The following is a 19,610-nucleotide window of genomic DNA, read 5'->3' on the forward strand; positions in this document are numbered from 1 at the left end:
TTAGGTGGTAATAAGTTTATAATGTGACTCAAGACCTCACTGTGGTCTGTATCTACAAGGGTGGCACTGTAATTAGGAGGCATTTTAAAGGGAACATTCCTGGCCAGGAATAATATAATTTCAGTCTTTTATCCAAGCTTGGTGCCTGTACACATGAGTTTTCTAAGCCCTGCAGACGCACAGAATTTGTTGTAAGTATCTTAGTGTCTCTCAGGCAATAAATGGAGCTGTGGCTGTAGGGAGTGTTACCTCTGGCTCCTAGAGTTACCCGCTAGCTCAAGACCACCAGGGGTGGGCTTGGCTTCCCCGGTGGTCTACAGTGTACTTCCAAGGGGTTGGCGCTTGGCCTTCTGGAGTAGTCATGCTGTGTGAATAGCACTGTCTCTGCTTATGCTCCAGAAGGCATAACTCAGTGCTAACCCACTGAAGCTATTGGAAGACCTGAATCCTCTGGTGTTCTTACCAAGTGGCCCTTTTCTGAGAGTGTTAGATTTCATGGCTCATCCTGGGTTTTGGCAGCTGTATCCTCTGGTGCTGTTTCCGGCCATCAGGGTCATGGCATGGTGTAAAGTATTAGCATAGAAGTTATCTCCTTTTATAACGACAGTCATTTTTCTTATTCAAAGGGAAGTGTCAGTTGTCAAGATATCATCCAGATGGTGCTTCTTACTTGCCGAATGAAAGGTCACGAGAGAAAAGAAGAGAGAAATTATTTGTAGGTCAAGGTTTGTTATTCAACATCAAAGTTTAATTTTAGTGAAGAGAAAGGAAGAGAATATTCACAAGCCCAACTTACACAGGTTATTCATAGTCTTTTTTCTTTTGTTATTGGCTATTATTTCAAAGACTCTTGAATATATATAATTATATTATTGAAGTAGTAACCATTTGCAAAGAATTCTATTTAAATTGAAGTTTCTATTAGCTCAATTTCCCCCCCAAAAAACCCCCATTAAATCACAACAACCCCAAGTCCCTGAAAACTTTTAAACTTATTTTTTGTTGTTTGACAATAAATTCTCACATCTGGGTGTGCAAGCCTAGTGCCAAGTTCCAACTGAATGTAATTTAGAATGGACAAATTATGTTTAAGCAAGCCAGAAACTCCAGGCTTCTAATGAATTGCCCACCACTGCTGCTAAAATGACAAGATGACCAATGAACCCAATATTTTGCTGCAGCCCATCTTTGTAGGGGAGAAGAATTGCTTTTTAATTCACTCTTCATCTGTTAGTCATTGGGCAGGGTCTTCTCCATTCATATCAAATGTCTGACTTTCTCCATTTATGTCATCTGTCCCAGTAAGTGCTCCCTAAAGCCTACATGTGAATCTCAAGTTAACAGGGATTTGGTTATTTCTACTAGCCCTCCTAAAGGGGGCTGCTGCTGCTAGATGATTTCTGTTTCCCTTTTCTCTGCACACCATAGTACTTCATTCAAAACCAAATGCAAATGCTCTGTAATACACACCCCTCCCCCTCACCCCCCTCTCCACCAAATGCAACTTGGCTCCCATGCAATCAAGGTTTATTATTTCATGCTTCTATAATGTCCAAAACAGCCTGCTGTTTTAGTATGTGACTTGGCGACCCCAAATCCTTCTACTTGTGGCCCTGCTGTTGATCTCATGGTGCTTATTGACATAACCCCACACAAGGAAAAAGCACAGTGAAACAAGGGAAGGTTTTCAGGGCCAGGCATGGAGCATTAGACACCACTTTTGCTCACATGCCTTTAGCCAGAAGAACAAACTGAACCACAAACAAGTCTGGGAAGTATAGTCCAAGCATGTGCCCAGGAGGAAGAAGGCATGGGATTGATGAATGGTGAGCTGCCTCTGCTTTCCTCACTCTAGTTGTGTTTGGGTATATATACTTGGTGATGGAGTGCTCTGACCCCACCCCACCCAGAGGTTAGAAAGGTTCCCAGCGCAGGTACGAGAGTAGAATCATGTCTGTCTTAGTGTTTATCCTCTTTTGGGATGAATGAACTGGGTGAATTCCAGCCAGAAAAGAAATCATGTAGACATATTTTATGAGTCTTGGATATCTGTATTGTGAGAACAGACTGTGAGGCGGAGCAGATGCAACTGTTAAGGTCATCTTTTACAAAACTGAAAAAGGATTCTCTAATTTTACAAATAATATGTACTCACTGCAAAAACTCAGGAAGAAAATGCTGAAAATATTTTAAGGAAAGAAATAAAAATCAGCCACAGTTTCTTTTCCCAAGCGGTACTGAAATATTTCTTGCTTATGTCACTCTGATCCTTCTTATGTGCATATCATTAAATTAATTTGTGTCTGTAAAACAGATTAGACTGTATAGTATATACTGTTTTGCAATCTGGTTCTTTTTTCAGTTAAAAACATGTGTAATGAACACACAAAATATGTAAATAAATATCCGTATCGTGATTTTTGGCTACATATTATTTGATTGTATGCACATGTGTGAGAATAATCATATAATCCATTTGAGTTGAACAAATGTAGACCAGGTGGTCAATGAGACCTATCTATGATGTCTCTTTTATTTTCAACTTATTCCCAGAGAAAGAGACAATGAATTACTCATCCTGGACACATAGCAGCACTCTGATTAGGCAGACCAGGCCACTGCAAACCAGGGGTGCTTCTTAGATTGGAGTGTCTGTACAAAGCACATGTGAATTTTAGAAATACATTGATTATGGTCACAAAGCCTAGTTGAGCTCTGCCATTCTGAAATTTTCACAAGCTTCTAGGAGTGAGTAGCCAGGGTCTACTTCTTAACTGGGGTTGGCAGGCGGGTAGGATTTCATCATCCAGATGAAAGTCAGCAGTGTCTAGCATGGCAGTGTGTGTGTGTGTGTGTGTGTGTGTGTGTTTTACTGGAATCTAGTGGATAGAAGATAGATAGATGCTGGTTTTATACTAGTTTTGTTTCTCTGAGAACTCTGATTAATACAAACAACATCCTGTTCCGTGTAAGAAACTGTGATTTCCACAATCCACAGAACTGTGCTACCACGTGTCTGATATTTACTCGGCCAGAGTGTAAGTCTCTACATTTTCATTGATCAGGAGCATTTACAACTATGACATTAAAAAACGTAAATAGGATTAAAGGGAAGCAAGCAGTGAGTTCAAATATAAAAAAAAAAGGTTTGAGAACAAGCTGCATTTAAGCAGCTTAAAAGTATCCATTAATACTTAAGCAATTAAAAATTGCAAATGTGTTCTGTGAGGCTATGCTCTATGCATATATATGCTTATATATGTGTGTATTTGCATGTGATGTAGCTGGAGTGTGTGTGTGTGTGTGTGTGTGTGTGTGTGTGTATGTGTGTGTGTGAAAGAGAGGGAGAGAGAGAGAGAGAAAGAGAGAGAGAGAGAGAGCGCCTATAGCTGAAATAAGGAAACAGCTGCTTCTCAACTGTTCTTTAATTCACAGGCTTTATTTATGTCTCAAATATCCTCAACATACCAGATTCAGGCTTGGATGGAATGGTATGACTATTACTAACCCTGAGGCCTCAGCTCATCACATGGTACCTTGCCAATGGAATTTTCCGGAGTGACTTGCATCCATCTGTGAGTCACCTTTGGGACATGGCCTCTGCTATCCATTCAGCCTCCCAGGACCTCTGCTTCCCACTGTCCCACCACTGCCCTGACTTCTACCACCCCACCTTGGCTTTTGCTGCTTGCAGCTGCAATCTCCTATAGGCTTTGCCTCCCTCAGCCACATTCCTGCTTTGACCTGGACCTTTTCCAGTGGGATCTCTGCCTTCCAAGGTTCGGCTCATTTACCCTGGCCACTAGTACTATCAGTCACCACAGCATACTGACAGCTTCACACCCTCTTGTAAATTAGAAAGGAAAACATTCACTCCCTCTATGTCACCTTCAGATGGAGAGGGGGGAGGGGGGGGCGGTGGGGGCGGTCCCACAGCGTGGTGCCTCACACCTCAGTGTATTATAAGATTTATTGCAACACCTGTTAGAGATGCACCAAACTCCTATTCTTCAAGGAGTGGGACAAGTGCTCCCAAGGACAGCCGAGACTGGATGATTCCATCCACAGACACCAAACTATGTGCTGCAGAAACGCCAACCAGCCACGAACTGCAGCAAGACCATGCTGCCAGGTTGGCCAGCCGGCCCAAATTTATCTTTTTAGTAGTGAAGTTGCCCTAGAAGACATTCTTTCTGAGACATTTTTTTTTTGCCAATCCGGGGGCTTGAACTCAGGGCGTGAGCACTGTCCTTGGACTTTCTCAAGGCTAGAGCTCTACCACTAGAGCCACAGCACCATTTCCAGCTTTTTTTCTATGTATGTGGTACCGAGGAATTGAACCAGGGTCTTCGTGCATGCTAGGCAAGCACTCTACCACTAGGCCAAACTCCCAGCCCTCTCTACCCTCTTTTATCCTCAACTTCTTTACCCCTCCAGGCAGGTTTACACGTATCTGAAGCCCATTACAAGCTCAGGCTGCCACACAGTGCCACAGTAGTCACTGCCAGTAGATTTAGGGGTAAAGATGTGGTGAGATGAACATAAAAGCACACAGTGAGATACAGCACATATCACACATTTATAATCTTAGATTTTAGCCCACTCAAAACTTGCTGTAGCTGAATTCCTTTGTTCATTTTCTTCCATTTCTTTAGGTCCTCAAGTTTAAACACATTATGAATTTATCCTATTTATAAATTTGTATTCTAGAAGCACTGATAGGGTAAACTTAAGAGATGTATTTTGGAAACATAAGGTGGATATGTTCCATCTGATAATAAAGATAATTTTTAAAACTAGAAACAAATGAAAAATGATTAACACTTGGCATAAGTGATTAATGCTGAGTACAAATAATCCCAAAAGGCAAACAGTAAACAATACATACATGTCACTTCATTTTTCCTGACTGTTTTGAATTCCAAGTATACTCCTAATTTCCCAAATCTTTATCTACAAAGCATTTTAAGAGAGCAATGGAAAAAATAATTAGCAGGAGACTAGAGTATTCTAAGTTGAAATCATTGGACACCTCCTCCATCACCCTTCCCTGGGGCGGTGAGGGGAGGGATTTTGTAGGATGCTTAGGAGATAGGGAAAGAGTTACCTTGATTTTTGTCTTTGTCCTATGCTTTTGCAAGCTATGATTTTGTCCTTCAAAGTGAATCTTATTCCATGGTTTCAACTATGACACCTCTGAAAATGGTGTTCGCATCTGTCTCCCTTGTCTTTATCTCTGCTGAACCTTGTGTATGTGACTTTCCTTCTACAACTAAATCTCAGTATCTAAAACCAGATTCACTTAGCCCTTTCCATCCTATGTCTGTATCTAGGCTAGTGAATCTCATTGCATCATTCAGCCATAAAAAAACTTGATAAATAATGTACAAATAAGTGAGAGGCTTTCTGATGAGTTTATTCCCTAGGACTTCCTAGGTGTAAGTGTTTCCATCCCTCCTATTTCTCTTCCTAGGGAAAGAACAAAGCTGCACCATAGCTGATTACAGAGGCTACAAGGAAAAGCATGAAGGAAGAGAGGTAGTCGTTCTGTTGGCTGAGATGGTGAGCCAGCAAGGATTCCTGTACCACATGCCATTCTGGAATGAGGTCCCTGGTCTAGAGCCATCAGACCCACATTCCCAGCATCCCAAGGAAGCAAGATCTGGGTGCGGCACCTCTCCTGGCAATGCAGTGTCTCCAGCCCGCTTGGCCACATGCAGATGGGCACTAAGAATGCTATGATGTCACCCAGTGCAGCTGCTACACTGTCTGTCTTAGGGTTCTGCTTGCAGACTGGCTCAGTCCTAGCATTGTCACAGTTGAGTCTGAGCACATTCTGCTGAAGTGTTGGAGCATATTCTGTCCTTTTTGGCCTTTTCCCATCATGTTTTTCTTCTCCCATCCATTTACTCCTGAGTGGAAGGCTACAGCCTCTGCTGCTCACAGCTGGTTTGCCATGTTCTATTTTCACACCACTGTCAAGTGAGAATCCTGACTGACAGCTGACACTGATTGGCTCTTTGTCTTCTTGCTCAATGGAACACAGGGGCAGGATGTTGAGGTTTCTCAGTTAAGAAATTTTCAGCCAGTGACCTGGGTTTAAATCCAGTCCCCACCATTGTCTAAGCTATGAGATGTTTACAAATTACTTAATCTCTCTATCCGTTTCTTCATCTATGCAAAATAAATATGGTATTTATAAGTCAAGCATTTGGAAGAATTTTATTACCAAGAAGATATTTATTCCATAATGATATTTCTAAAAAGCATTTATGATCTTAGGATAAGCAACAAATTTTAAAAGAGCCAAATTGGATTAATTATTAAAAATGCTACTGAATTATATTTCATTAAAATTAATAACAAATATCACCAAAAGATACCAGTAAGAAAATTAAAAGACTATGAACCTAAAAGTTTCATTGAATCCTATCATATTTACTTTGCTGTTCTTGATTTTGTTGACATTAGGATTTTATTTAACTTAAGGTCTCATGCTAGCCTTGTTTTTTCTTAGATAGTTTGTATGTGGGGGGGTCTCTGAAAACTTTTTCTGTTGGGGCTGACCTGGAACCATAATCCTTCAGATCTCAGCCTCCTGAGTAGCTAGGATTACAGGCATATACCATCAGGGTCTGGCTTATTTTCTTTGAAATACAGTATGTAACATGTGGCTTTGTAATCACCACTAGGATTCCCAAATAAACATCAGTAAAAATGTGGTTATGTATCTAACTGAATAATGGAGTCAAGCCATGGACTATTTACTTACTTTACTTATGAAGTTTATAATTCATTTGACAAATACCTATTTTACTAGAGCAGCTAGTCAATTGATTAATAGGAAAAAAGAAAGTAAAAAGGAAATTCATAGAGTATGAGAAAATTTTGTAATACATATCTGATAACTATCAACACCCACCACATATAAAGAGCTTCTATGAATCAAGAAAGAAAGGATAATAAAAAGAAAGAAAAACTTGAGTGGGCATCACATAAAAGAAGCCCTATGAAGGGCTACAATCCATGCAGAACATGTTCAACATTAGCCATTGGGATACTAGAGATTAAAATCACAATAGCATAATACTTAACATTTGCCAGAACACTGAACACTTTAGAAGATGGACAAAACCAAGTGTTGGCAAGGCTGTAAGCAAATCTAATTCTCATACATCGCCGATGGGAGTATAAAAATTATGCAATCACTTTGGAAAACTGCCTGGTAACATTGTTTCTCTAGATATATACCCAAGAGAAATAAATGTTTATATCTAACAAAAGCATTTACAGAAATTTCCTCAGAAGCTTTATTCATTATATTCAGAAACTGGGACTAACATAAACATCCATCAGTGGTACAAAGGGTAAATATATTGTGATATATTTATACACAACTATTATATATCAACATAAAAAAGAATTAACTGCTGCTCCATCAAAAATGTGTATAAACCTCAAAGACACTGTGTTGAATGGGGAAAAAAACAAGCCAAAGAACATTCTGTGAGATCATATTCATATGAGATTCAGGAATCACTACTCTATGATAATAGAAATTATAAGCTATCCCTGACAGTGGCTCCACGTTGACTAGGAAGAGGCCAAGGAAAATTTCTGGAATTGTGAAAATGTTTGTATTTCCATCTGGGTAATAGTTACAAAGGTATATGTTCATAAAACTTTAAGGAATCAGGTACTTGAGATTAGTGTACTTCCAAAGGGCATATTATTTGAAAAGGCAGGAAAAGAGCCTGTACTCACACATTAATAAATGACAAAATCAGTTCTGCAAAATGTTTCATTAGGTGATTTCATTGGCATGTGAACATCATAAAGTAGATGGCATGGATGGCTCAATAGCTCAGCATGGCTTCCATTCTTTCCTTCTTTCCCTCCCTCCCTCCCTCCTTCCTTCCTTTCCTCTTTCTTTCCTTCCTTCCTTCCCTCCTTCCCTCCTTTACTCCTTCCTTCTTTCCTTCCTTCCCTCCTTCCTTCCTCTTAGACTGTTACCAGAGCTTAAAGGCAGGGTCTCAAACTCTTGTTTGGCTTTTCTTCTCCTGGCTGTCATGCTATCACTACAGCTCTGGCATTTTTGCTAGTTAATTGGAGATGAAGACTCCTGGACTTTTCTGCCTGGGCTGGCTTCAAATCTTGGCCTCCTGTAATCCTAGCTAGGATGACAGACATGAGCCACCAGTACCCAGCTTCAGTGTGAATTCTCATGGTACACTATTTCATATTCAATTATTTTTTGTAACTAGGAGTACATTCTAAAATGACAATAAATTTATCTGATAGTTAACATATAAACAAATAACACAGTCATCTGTTATTGTTATATTGTGTTCTATACTGTACAAAATACTACATAATATATGACATAATACTAATGCATTAGGAATTCTTCAGCTCCATCAAATCTTAGGGCTGTCATACATGGGTCCATTGTTGACCTCAACATTTTATATCACATATGAATGTATTGGGGAAATTAAAAAGACATCAAATTTAGTTTATTTTCTTTTTCCTATTACAATTTAAGTTTTTTCTCCAAAACCTGTCTATTTCTGGTTGCCACCTACAAACATGCCCCCTGAAAAGAGAAGAGAATGCATTTGCTTTTTCTTGCAGCAATGTATGAAGACTTGTGCTAAAGAAAAATCAAGTTTAATCACACTTCCCTGGATATTCCATTGCTTAGCATAATGTTTTCCATACACAATAACAAATAACCACTGGATTTTTTTTCAGTTGAGTCTTTATAAAGAGACTCAGCCCCATTAGAGTCAAAGGAAACAAGTGCACATACTTACTTGTGAGGCAAGGACACAGAATAGCCATTCTCTCTTAGCTTCCTGTTAGCAGCACACACTTTTTATGGACAAGATAGACTCACCTGATGCTGCTTTTCAATCCTGGGAAAGTCCCTTCCATGTAAAACTTCCTGGCATGCCTCCCACTTCCTCTTCTCATTTGCTTGGTGGCCTCTGGGTAACTAGACATGCTATGTTTGAACAATTCATCAGCAGCAGACAAGCTTATCTCAGTCTAGTCACAGACTTAAAAGGTACCTGCATTTTCTGTTTTGGAAAATCCATCCTGTGTCTTCAGAAATGAGCATCTCCTCCCAGGAACTTCTAATAAATATCTGGAAGATCTCAAGGAGTGAACCTTGGCTGACCCACTTGAACACATCTTTGAAATCCCTCCCTTTTGCACTCTATGTGGAGCAGGCGAGGGGTCTGAAAGCCCTCGAACACTTTGGTGAAGCATAAATTCAGAGAACTGTTAGTTTGGGGATTTGAGGAACGGATTTCAGGAAGTAGCAAGGAATAATCATGCATTGGACCATTTCATCATTGTCTGTTCCCAAGGGTTTACATGTGTTCTTTTCTTCTATCCCCACAGATTTGCATTTCCTGTTGGAAAGAAAGGAAACAAGTCAGTGTCCAAGCTGCAAGTGATATTAATCAAAATTGTATTTTAAGTGACAGCCCTTGGTAATGTGGGGATAGCTCCATCTCTCACAGAAGATCTATTTTGTCTGCTTGAATATGAACAAAAGGCAGTATGTATCTTCCTTGCATAAGAAATCACCTCATACATATAGATCCCTTTCCCATATGCTCATCTTTTTCAGCCTTGTTACATGTCATGTGCATTCAGAGGAATAGCAAATAGGTGTTTCCGGCTGTATGACCAAGTTCATGTTATTTTAAGAATCCAAGGGTTTGACCTCAAATTGTGGTCATGCTTCAAATGGATAGATCCTATGATTTGCTGTTGCAAAATGAGACTGTTTTTGTTTGATGGATTCACTTCATTATCTCCATGGCAGAGACTACATGGCAATAGTGATAATTAAGGAGAGGATAATTCACTGATGTCTCTGTGTAGAACTCACAGACTCTGCAAGTTTTTTTTGGGTTGTAGCCTAGAAATAGAATCCTTTGGTGTTTGAACTTGTTTATTTCAGTCAAAATGTGACTACAGAGGGAAAGGATTAGAATGTTTTTGAATGACTTCCAAAAGCATCTTAGACATCAAAAGGGTTCCATCAAACAACATTTTAATGATTTAATGTAAATGCACCAGAAATAGATACATTGCATTTCCGTTAGATGCAAACATAGTTTTAAATTAAAGAGGAAATGTTAAAAGATAAGACTTCTGATTTATTACACTCCACATAAGACCAATGCTGTGCTGGAGAGAATTAAAGAAGAATAGCTTGTTTTTCCTAAAATAGTAATTTGATGTATTTTTGAATCTATTGAGTTTCATATTAGTTGACATTGTTTAAATACAAATCATTTCAGCTCATTATTGAACATGGTGAGGCTTCCATGGCAACAATAGAGTTCATTTTCTTCACACTACACAGTGGTTTAGAGCAACAGTGAAAAATACAATGTGAAATGTGAGTGTCAGCAGGAATTACAAGCATGAGTTCAGGTGGAGGTTGCAAGCAGGTGGCTCATGGCCTGGACCTATTCTATATTCAGGTTTTATTTGACCCAGAGGGCATCCAAAGTGGTTTTTGGAACATTGGCTAGGATTTAAGTGTTAGGTAATTAAGATTCCTAGGTTTCCTTGACAAATAAAAATTCTGGATGTTATGAAACCCAATTCCATATGATGACAGCTGCACGAAAGGAAGGTAGTCTCTCTTTACATGGAATGGGGGACTAAAAGGAATTCTCTAGTTTGTCAAACTTTGCTCCTCAGTTTCTTCAATTGGTCGCATCACCTACCTAACCCATCTAGGCTTCGACTGAGCGATTCATACTGAAAAACAGGGGCAGAATGCAATACTCTAGAAAACTTCATCCTTTTTCGTGAAGATACAAGACATGCCTGCTCCCTATTCTTCCAATGAAAATCAGTTCTGGATTGTTCCCGACCTAAACAATTTTGAAGTACAAATTATTTTCTCTACTGTCACTCCATCCAGCTCTCTCAGCTTGTTCTTAGACCCTTCAGTGAAGAGGCAAGAGGGTCACCAGGGACTGCATAGCTGGGAAATACTGGAGCTGTTGATATGGCTGCTGAAAGAAATGGCCCTTGAAAATAACATTGAATTATCAAATTACTCAGGACATTTTACTTCTCTAAATTCTATCTTCAGCTACTTTGTATTGAGGGCTACATAACTCACTGGGCTATTTAATTATCGTTTGGAATCTTTGGTAAACACAAGATAGAAATTATTTCTGATGACTTGATGATTTAAGTTTGTTCTTTTTTAAAAAAAATCGATTAACACTGATTTTTATATCATATTTCAAATGTCATGTTTAACAAACAAGTATTCAAGAAGGAAATCTCAGGACTGGGAGTTTGGCCTAGTGGTAGAGTGCTTGCCTAGCATGCACGAAGACCCAGGTTCAATTCCTCAGTACCACGTATATTAAAAAAAAAAGCTGGAAGTGGTGCTGTGGCTCAAGTGATAGAGCTTTAGCCTTGAGAAAGTCCAAGGACAGTGCTCAGGCCCTGAGCTCAAGCCCAGGATTGGCAAAAAAAAAAAAAGGAAATCTCTATATGCAATCACTGGCACATAGATTTTAGAACATAATTAAAATGAAGCTGAGGGTTTGTATGTCATAGATAACATATCAAGCTATAACATAACATTATGTCTATAGAGTATATAGCCCATCATAGGTTTTTTTCATATATTTTTATTGCAATTAATAGAAGTGTTACGTTATATTTGCCAAATAGAAGGTGCATTACTTCACATACATTGATACCCTTTCTCATGTCTTGGTCCCCATTTCCCTCCCCTCTCCCTCCCCCCTCCATCATAGGTTTTTATATCTATGTAGTTATGTTTATATCTCCAAGACCATGTCCATAACTGTGGGTACCCGAATATTGGGTCATTGCTCTTGTACTGTGTGGATCTAATATCCACATATTAAGGATACCATGTGTCTTTTGTTCCTTTGGTCTTGACTTATCTCACTCAACATGATTCACTCTTGTTTCATCTACTTCCCAGCGAGTGTCATTAAAATTTTTTTTATGAAGACTATCATGATAATAAAATCAGACATGGTGTAGGCCAGTCATGGGTGATGATCATATAAAAAAAAACTCTTCAATCAAGTTAGATGAAACAAAAATAACCTTAAAGCAAGTTAAATTAAGCAATTAGTTATCCTATTATGTAAACCCTATCATTGTTATGAGTCAGTAACTAGTATTGCTGTTGCAAGTAGACCGGTACCATGTTCTAGTAGGGTTGGCTAACTTATAATTCTTCTATAATTTTGACTTGAGAAAAAAATAATTAGGCTGTGATAATTATGTGTGATTTAAACTCACAAGAGAGCACTAATTCCATCCTAGAATCAATGTTCATCAAAGAGAAATGCTACAACCCTAGGATTAGGACTAAAGGCATCTGGGGTAAGCTGACATGTGATCCTTCTGAATAGAGCTAACTCAGTGCTACCACCAAGACTTAATAGCTGGAGTTTGCCATGGTTCTCTTTCTTGGCGAGGACTAGTGTCAGAGATTGGATGTGCACCACTCTCTCTTCAACTGAAATGGATTTAGATAAAGCCCACGATCACCACCACATGTGAGAATAAATCTATCTGCTTTTAAAAATTTATTTGTCTTTCCTTATCTCTTCTTGGATTCAACTCATAACATTATTGCTTCTCAAAAATTTCCCTGGAATTGACCCCTTTTCTCTATTGTGCAGAGCTCGGCTATCAGGGAAAATCCTGGCGTCCATTTTCAATAACAATTCTATGACAAAAAGTGAAGTTGTGATTTGCCATTGTAATTGGTAATTTTTTCCTATCCTATATTTATTCAGTATATATATGTATTGATGATATAATCCAGACTATATGTAGTTTCTCAGCTCTATTATTTAACTGAACTAGTATCTGCTCATGCATTTCTGAATATCTTCAATAATAGAAAATGACTCCTTCACTCTGAAATTCTTATTAGCATATTATTGATCAGATAAACTTCCTGTTGCTTGCCAAAATTTTTTACACTTATTGATATCATAGTAGTTAATTTGAAACTATGCATTAAATTTTTTTTTTCTATTTCTGAAGTCACTTCACATGGATGTATTGTTTACAATAATCAGATCACCATTTATGTACTTGCTCTTTTTCCTTCACATGAGTGGCATGTACTTAGTGAGATTACTCTTGATGAGTGCCTTGTCACCAAATGGAGAAACAAAATCATTTCTTTGTTATTTCAAATAGATTGCCTCTTGCAAAAATGCAAATTTATACTTTGCTATTATCAGTTTGTGATGGCAAGACTTGATCTGTCGCTAGGATGCTGCTTTCCATTGTCACATCTCCTGGATAATCAATATAGTTGTACAAAGTTTCAGAAAGATTTAACCAGTTAATCTACCCACTGAGGAATCAGATAATGAATGGAAGAGGTAACTGTAATGCTACACTCAGCATGATGGAGATATCACAGCAGCTTTGTCGCATGTGTGACTCAGCCTCCTCAGGTACTCAGATCTCCAGAGCTTAACTTCACGAGACTCTGGGAATCCATAAGCTTTCCCCACAAGCATATCATTTACATATCACACATGTGCGCGCGTATGTGCACACACACACACACGCACACACACACACAGAGTCTTTAGTTGCACAAAGCAGTTTCAAGTCAACATGTGAATTTATGAGTCTGATGCACCTTGGTCAATGTCACAATGTCACCCTCTCATAGTTCTCTCTTATCTCTCCCCATCCCACTTACTCACTCAATATTCCAGTTTCATTTTCACATACATGCACTGATTATTATGATTGAATTCGCCTAACCTTCTGCTCTCTCTTTTCTAACACACTCTCCTCTTTCCCTCATTTTCTATCTCGACAGTGTACGTTCCAGCTTCCTGGTGTTCATTTACAGCAGGGCCATCTTCCAGGGCCTCCCAACACTCAGATGTACAGAGAAAAGAGAAGGAAGTGTTAGGAAAAAATATATAAATTTAAACTCCAGAGAAGCATGAGAGAAGAAAAACCTCCCACCCTCTGTTAAGATGGATGAATCATTTAGCTTTAAGATTCACTATGCAGTGGTGGATCTGATGTAACTGGAGATTCTAGCAAAAAGCCAGTGACTAGTGATTTTCGATTATAACAAACCTTAAATAGGAACATGAAACTCAAAGACAGACAAACACACATATAATCAATTTGGGAAATTAGTGTGTTTTTATTTGAACCCCTAATTCAATAGGCACTTTAACATACATTTATGAATGTTCCTTCAGATAAAAGTCACGTAGGTGCAATTGAGAGGAACGTGCAGGTGAGAAGCTGGAAGCGGATTCCACGCCACACAGTATGAATAGGGAGAACCCAGCGAGCATACTTCAGCTCTGCAGTATGCATCCTCAGCTCTAAGCCTGTGCAGCAGTCTGGCCAGCTACCAAGAGCTAGAGTTAATTTTTACCCTTGAGTATAAATTAGTCCAGCAAACTGGCTGCAGGACACCAGAGCTGGGCTCAAACTCAGCTTGCTTCAGCCCCACCATGCACTGCAGCCAGGTCTCTTAAGCCCACCAGCTAATTAAGCTAACTTCCTGCAGGGAGAATTTCAGACATATGGGGATTGTACATTAGACATCAGTGAAACATTACTGAGATGCTAGTTAAGGAAGAGGTTATATCAACTGGAAAAGTCTCAGATAGAGTGTGTAATTTTGTAAATCTGTATTTATTTGATTCCCACAGGGTCTAAGACATGGAAATGGTATTAAATCTTTATCCTTTGCTGGAAAACATTGTTAACTTAGAATTAGTTTTATTTTACTAAAACTTTTATTTGACTGAAATTACTTCAGAAGCCTTAGGCCAGCCCATAATAAACATAATTAGGTTAATTATTCATTGTATTGAGAATAAACTAAAATAACCACCCTGTTATTGCTATATGTATTGCATAGTGGGAATCTAGGGGTATAAAATTACAGTTAGAAAAAAAATTACAGTTAGAATACAAAAATAACTACAAAAGGACCCCAGTGACTGGAAAGATACTTTATAAATAATCTGTTTCATTGCTTCTAGGAAATGCTATATATGTATGTATATGTATACATATATATATATATATGCCAACCACAGAGTATGGGCAACTATTTCCACTGTTTGAATTGCACAGTGGCTATCACATGCAGTAGGAGACTCATTCCTGATTCTGTGACAAGTACATATGACAATGCAAACACAGGATCAGGAAGATGTCAACAAAATGCTATCAACTTGCCAGGTGAGATGGCTCACACCTGTAATCCTAGCTATTCAGGAGGATGAGATTTGAGGATCACTATTCAAAGCCAGCTCTGGGACTAACGTTCCTGAGACTCTTCTCTCCAATTACCACTAGAAAACCGGAAGGGGTGCTGTGTCTCAAAGGGTAAGGCAGTAACCTAGAGCTGAAGAGCTCAGGGACAGCACCCAGGTCCAGAATTCAAGCCACATGACCGACCCCCCACGCAAAAAAAAAGGTCATCATCAACTTGAGAGGAGAATAAAGTGGTAGCCTACAAAATCCTCTGGTGATCATTCCACTAACATTTCATTTAACCAAGGGACCCAGCAAGACTTGCTACAGAAAATTTTAAAGAGAAAAATCTGTTCAGTAAAAAGCCAGGTTAATCATAACTTATATAAATGATATATAAACATATGGTTAAACATAGCTTATATAGTGCTGGGAGTGTAGCCTAGTGATAGAGTGCTCTCCTAGCATGCATAAAGCCTTGGTTTGATTCCTCAGTACCACATACTCAGAAGAAGCCAGAAATGGTGCTGTGGCTCAAGTGGCAGGGTGCTAGCCTTGAGCAAAATGTGTTCAAGGACAGTGCCCAGGCCCTGAGTTCAAGTTCCAGGACTAGCAAAAACAAACAAAAAAAGACAAACAAGAAAATCATAGCTTATACAAATGAGAAGGGGACTGAAAGCAGGAAAATGAGGTGACAAAAAGACAAGTCACACAATGTTATTAAAGAAAGTAATAATCAAATTTATTGCAGAGTAGCCATTGGCTCAAGAAAATTGGAAATTGATGGCAAATGGTAAACTAGCCACATGTGATTGGTGCTGTGGGCCTGGCAGATGCTGCTGTATGAACGTTATGGTAGGGTGGATTGCAGCTGGGAGGTGTAGGGCTATGTAGAGGTGAAATCAGGAAAGTAATTAACATTAAGAACAACTGTTTTTTGCTTTTGTTTTAGAAAAGAAAGTTTAATGTATTGATGCACAGAAAATTGAAACTGTGGACATATCTAGTTGAGCTATGTCCACGCTAAGTGGGATTTGGCTTAGCTGTAGGTTCCCCTCTCCCACCATTGTCTAAGGACAGAATTAATAGATGTATTATGCAAAGATATGCCCATGGAAACATGTGATGCCAGAATTACAATGGTGTTGCCAGCTAACAGGTGAACTTGCCACAGTTTCATACATAGGACACAAGAATCCTCGTTTAGGAGACATTTTCTTACTTACGGCAAGAGCTGTAACTACAGTATGCCCATTCTCTGAGCCCTAGGTCCTAAGGAGGTGAAGTGACAAAGACCATAATTTACACCTGCACATGTGGTAGGCTACACGTCCTTCCTTCCTTCATTTCTTTCTTTCTTCCTTCCTTCCTTCTTTTCTTCCTTCCTTCCTTCTCCTCCTCTTTCTCTTTTCCTTTTTAAAGGATTGAACCCAGAATCGGGTGCACACTAGGTAAGCCAAAGTATTCCACCACTTGAGTCACATTCCTAGCTAGGTTCTTGCTGTAGCTGAGGACAGGGAAGAGGGATGGAGTTGAGAAGACCTGGCTGTATTTGTTGTGGCAGATTCTCTGGCCAGCACTGCTGTTGTATCATAGAGGACAAAATTGACCTCTCACTCTGATAGCTAATACACAGCTTCAGAAACTTGTCATTTACTGATAACAATGACCTTTACTGTGCTAATGATGAGACTGGTAGATTCCTGTTACAGACTCTGATAGATAAGTGACAGGGCCAGTCAATAGAAAAACTAAGCACCTGATTAAAGGATTGGAACTTTGCTAAGGAGCTGGATATTGAGTTAAATTACATAGTCAATAACTAAGGTAGTTGTGTCTATGGAGTGAAACTCTAAAAAAAAAAACTTTGGACACAATGTCCCAGAGAACTTCCTGGTGACCACACTGAAAATACCTGAAAAAAAGGACACAAGTTCAGACTTGTGATTGAATTCTATGAGTCATTCTTACAAATTATCAGACTTGAGATGGTTGTGAAAAAATTCCTCATTTGGATCTTAGTCAGAAGTGTGAGTGAGTATTGAGTAAAGGAACCCCTGTTGGGTTATGTACTTAAAACTGAGGGGTCTACTGAAAAAGGAAATTAAAGCAGAACTGAGGAAATGGAAAAACCTCCCATGCTCCTGGATTGGAAGAATCAACATCGTGAAAATGACAATCTTGCCAAGGGCTATCTACAAATTCAATGCAATACCCATCAATATCCCAATGTTATTCTTTAAAGAAATGGAAGAGGCATTCCAAAATTTCATATGGAATAATAAAAGACCCCGTATAGCAAAAACACTTCTTAGCAGAAAGAACAATGCAGGAGGAATTTCAATACCAAACCTTAGACTCTATTACAGAGCTATAATTATCAAAATAGCTTGGTACTGGCACAAGAACAGGACTGAAGACCAATGGAATAGAACTGAGGATCCAGATATTAAACCACAGACCTGTGGCCACCTATTCTTTGACAAGGGAGCCAAAAAAATAGAATGGAAGAAAGACAGCCTCTTCAACAAGTGGTGCTGGCAGAACTGGTTAAACACCTGCAGAAAACTAAAGTTGGATTCTTCTTTGTCATCCTGCACTAGAATTAACTCCAAATGGATCAAAGACCTGGAGGTAAAAGCAGACACACTGAAAACTTTACAGGAAGGAATAGGAGATACACTAGGCCTTCTTGGCACAAGTCGAAACTTTCTTAATAAGGACCAAGAATCACAATAAATCAGAGAAAGGCTGGATAAGTGGGACTGCATTAAACTGCAGAGCTTCTGTATGCCAAAGGACATAGCTAGTAAATTAATTAGGAAGCCTACAGAGTGGGAGAAGATCTTCACTAACCATACAACGGATAAAGGCCTCATATCCAAAATATATCAACAGCTCAAAAAATTGAATCAATCCAAAACGAATCTCCAAAGTAACAACCATCCATTAAAAGATGGGCCAAAGACTTAAAGAGAGTCTTCTCTGAAGAAGAAACAAAAATGGCCTATAGACACATGAAGAAATGCTCGACATCTCTGGTCATAAAAGAAATGCAAATCAAAACAACTCTAAGATTCCACCTCACTCCAGTTAGAATGGCCAGGATCAAGAAAACTAATAACAACAGATGGTGGAGGGGATGTGGCCAGGAGGGATCCCTACTACACTGTTGGTGGGAGTGCAAACTTGTTCAACCACTATGGAAAGCAGTATGGCAGTTCCTCAAAAGGCTAAACATAGAGCTCCCCTATGACCCAGCAATTCCACTACTTGGCATTTACCCAACCATCCAGAAACAAGGACATACTAAATCCACTAGCACAACAATGTTCATTGCAGCACTATTTACCATAGCAAAGATATGGAACAAACCCAGATGTCCCTCAGTTGATGAGTGGATCAACAAGATGTGGTATTTGTACACAATGGAATTCTATGTCAGAAAGAATGGCATTGCCCCATTTGTAAGGAAATGGAAAGACTTAGAAAAAATCATATTAAGTGAAGTAAGCCAGACTCAAAGGAACATAGGCTCAATGGTTTCCCTCATTTGTCATAATCAGTAGAAACCTTAGGCTCTACTAGCAGAGATTTGCAATAGAGCAAAACCTAGATATATAAGACATACAGTATGACGCTAAATGAAAGGACCTCTAGGATATAGAAACAAAAGCCATATAATGAGTGACTGTTGTCCTTAATGTACTATGTTATCTCTCCCCTCTTTTGCTGTCCCTTAGTTATCTCATATTGTGACAGTATTTCACTTTGTTATCTGGTATATTGGATATATTTGTATTTGGTTATTTGAAATTCGATAAGGAAGGGGGGAAAACAAGATGAGAGGTGGGGGTTGAGGGGAGGGAAATGGGGACCAAGACATGAGAAAGGGTATCAATGTATGTGAATTAATGCACCTTCCATCTGGCAAATATAATGTAACCCTTCTATTAATTACAATAAAAAATATAAAAAGAAAACCCTGAGGGGTCTACACTAATTCCAGATGTTTAACATCATTTAAACTGAAGTACTTTCATGGAAACAGAATAACCGATTATCACTAATTGTGTTCATGGCCATGGTTGCCTCTGTGTTGGCACTGCATACTGAGTTTGTTGGAACCTGAGGGGCCCTGCCAAGATACAGAACTGACTTCTGCTTCACCACCTGCACTTGCTCCAGCTCTCAGCACTACAGGGCTGTGTGTCAGCCTTCTACTGTTAGAATCTCCTGGGCCTCAGGCAATCCTATTGGGTGGAAGAATGACAATGCAGGCCTCTCTCTTTGTATCCCTAAGACTCCCC

This window comes from Megascapheus bottae, chromosome 4 (genome assembly GCF_031878675.1).
Source record: "Megascapheus bottae isolate mThoBot1 chromosome 4, mThoBot2.hap1, whole genome shotgun sequence".
Taxonomy (NCBI): Eukaryota; Metazoa; Chordata; class Mammalia; order Rodentia; family Geomyidae; genus Megascapheus; species Megascapheus bottae.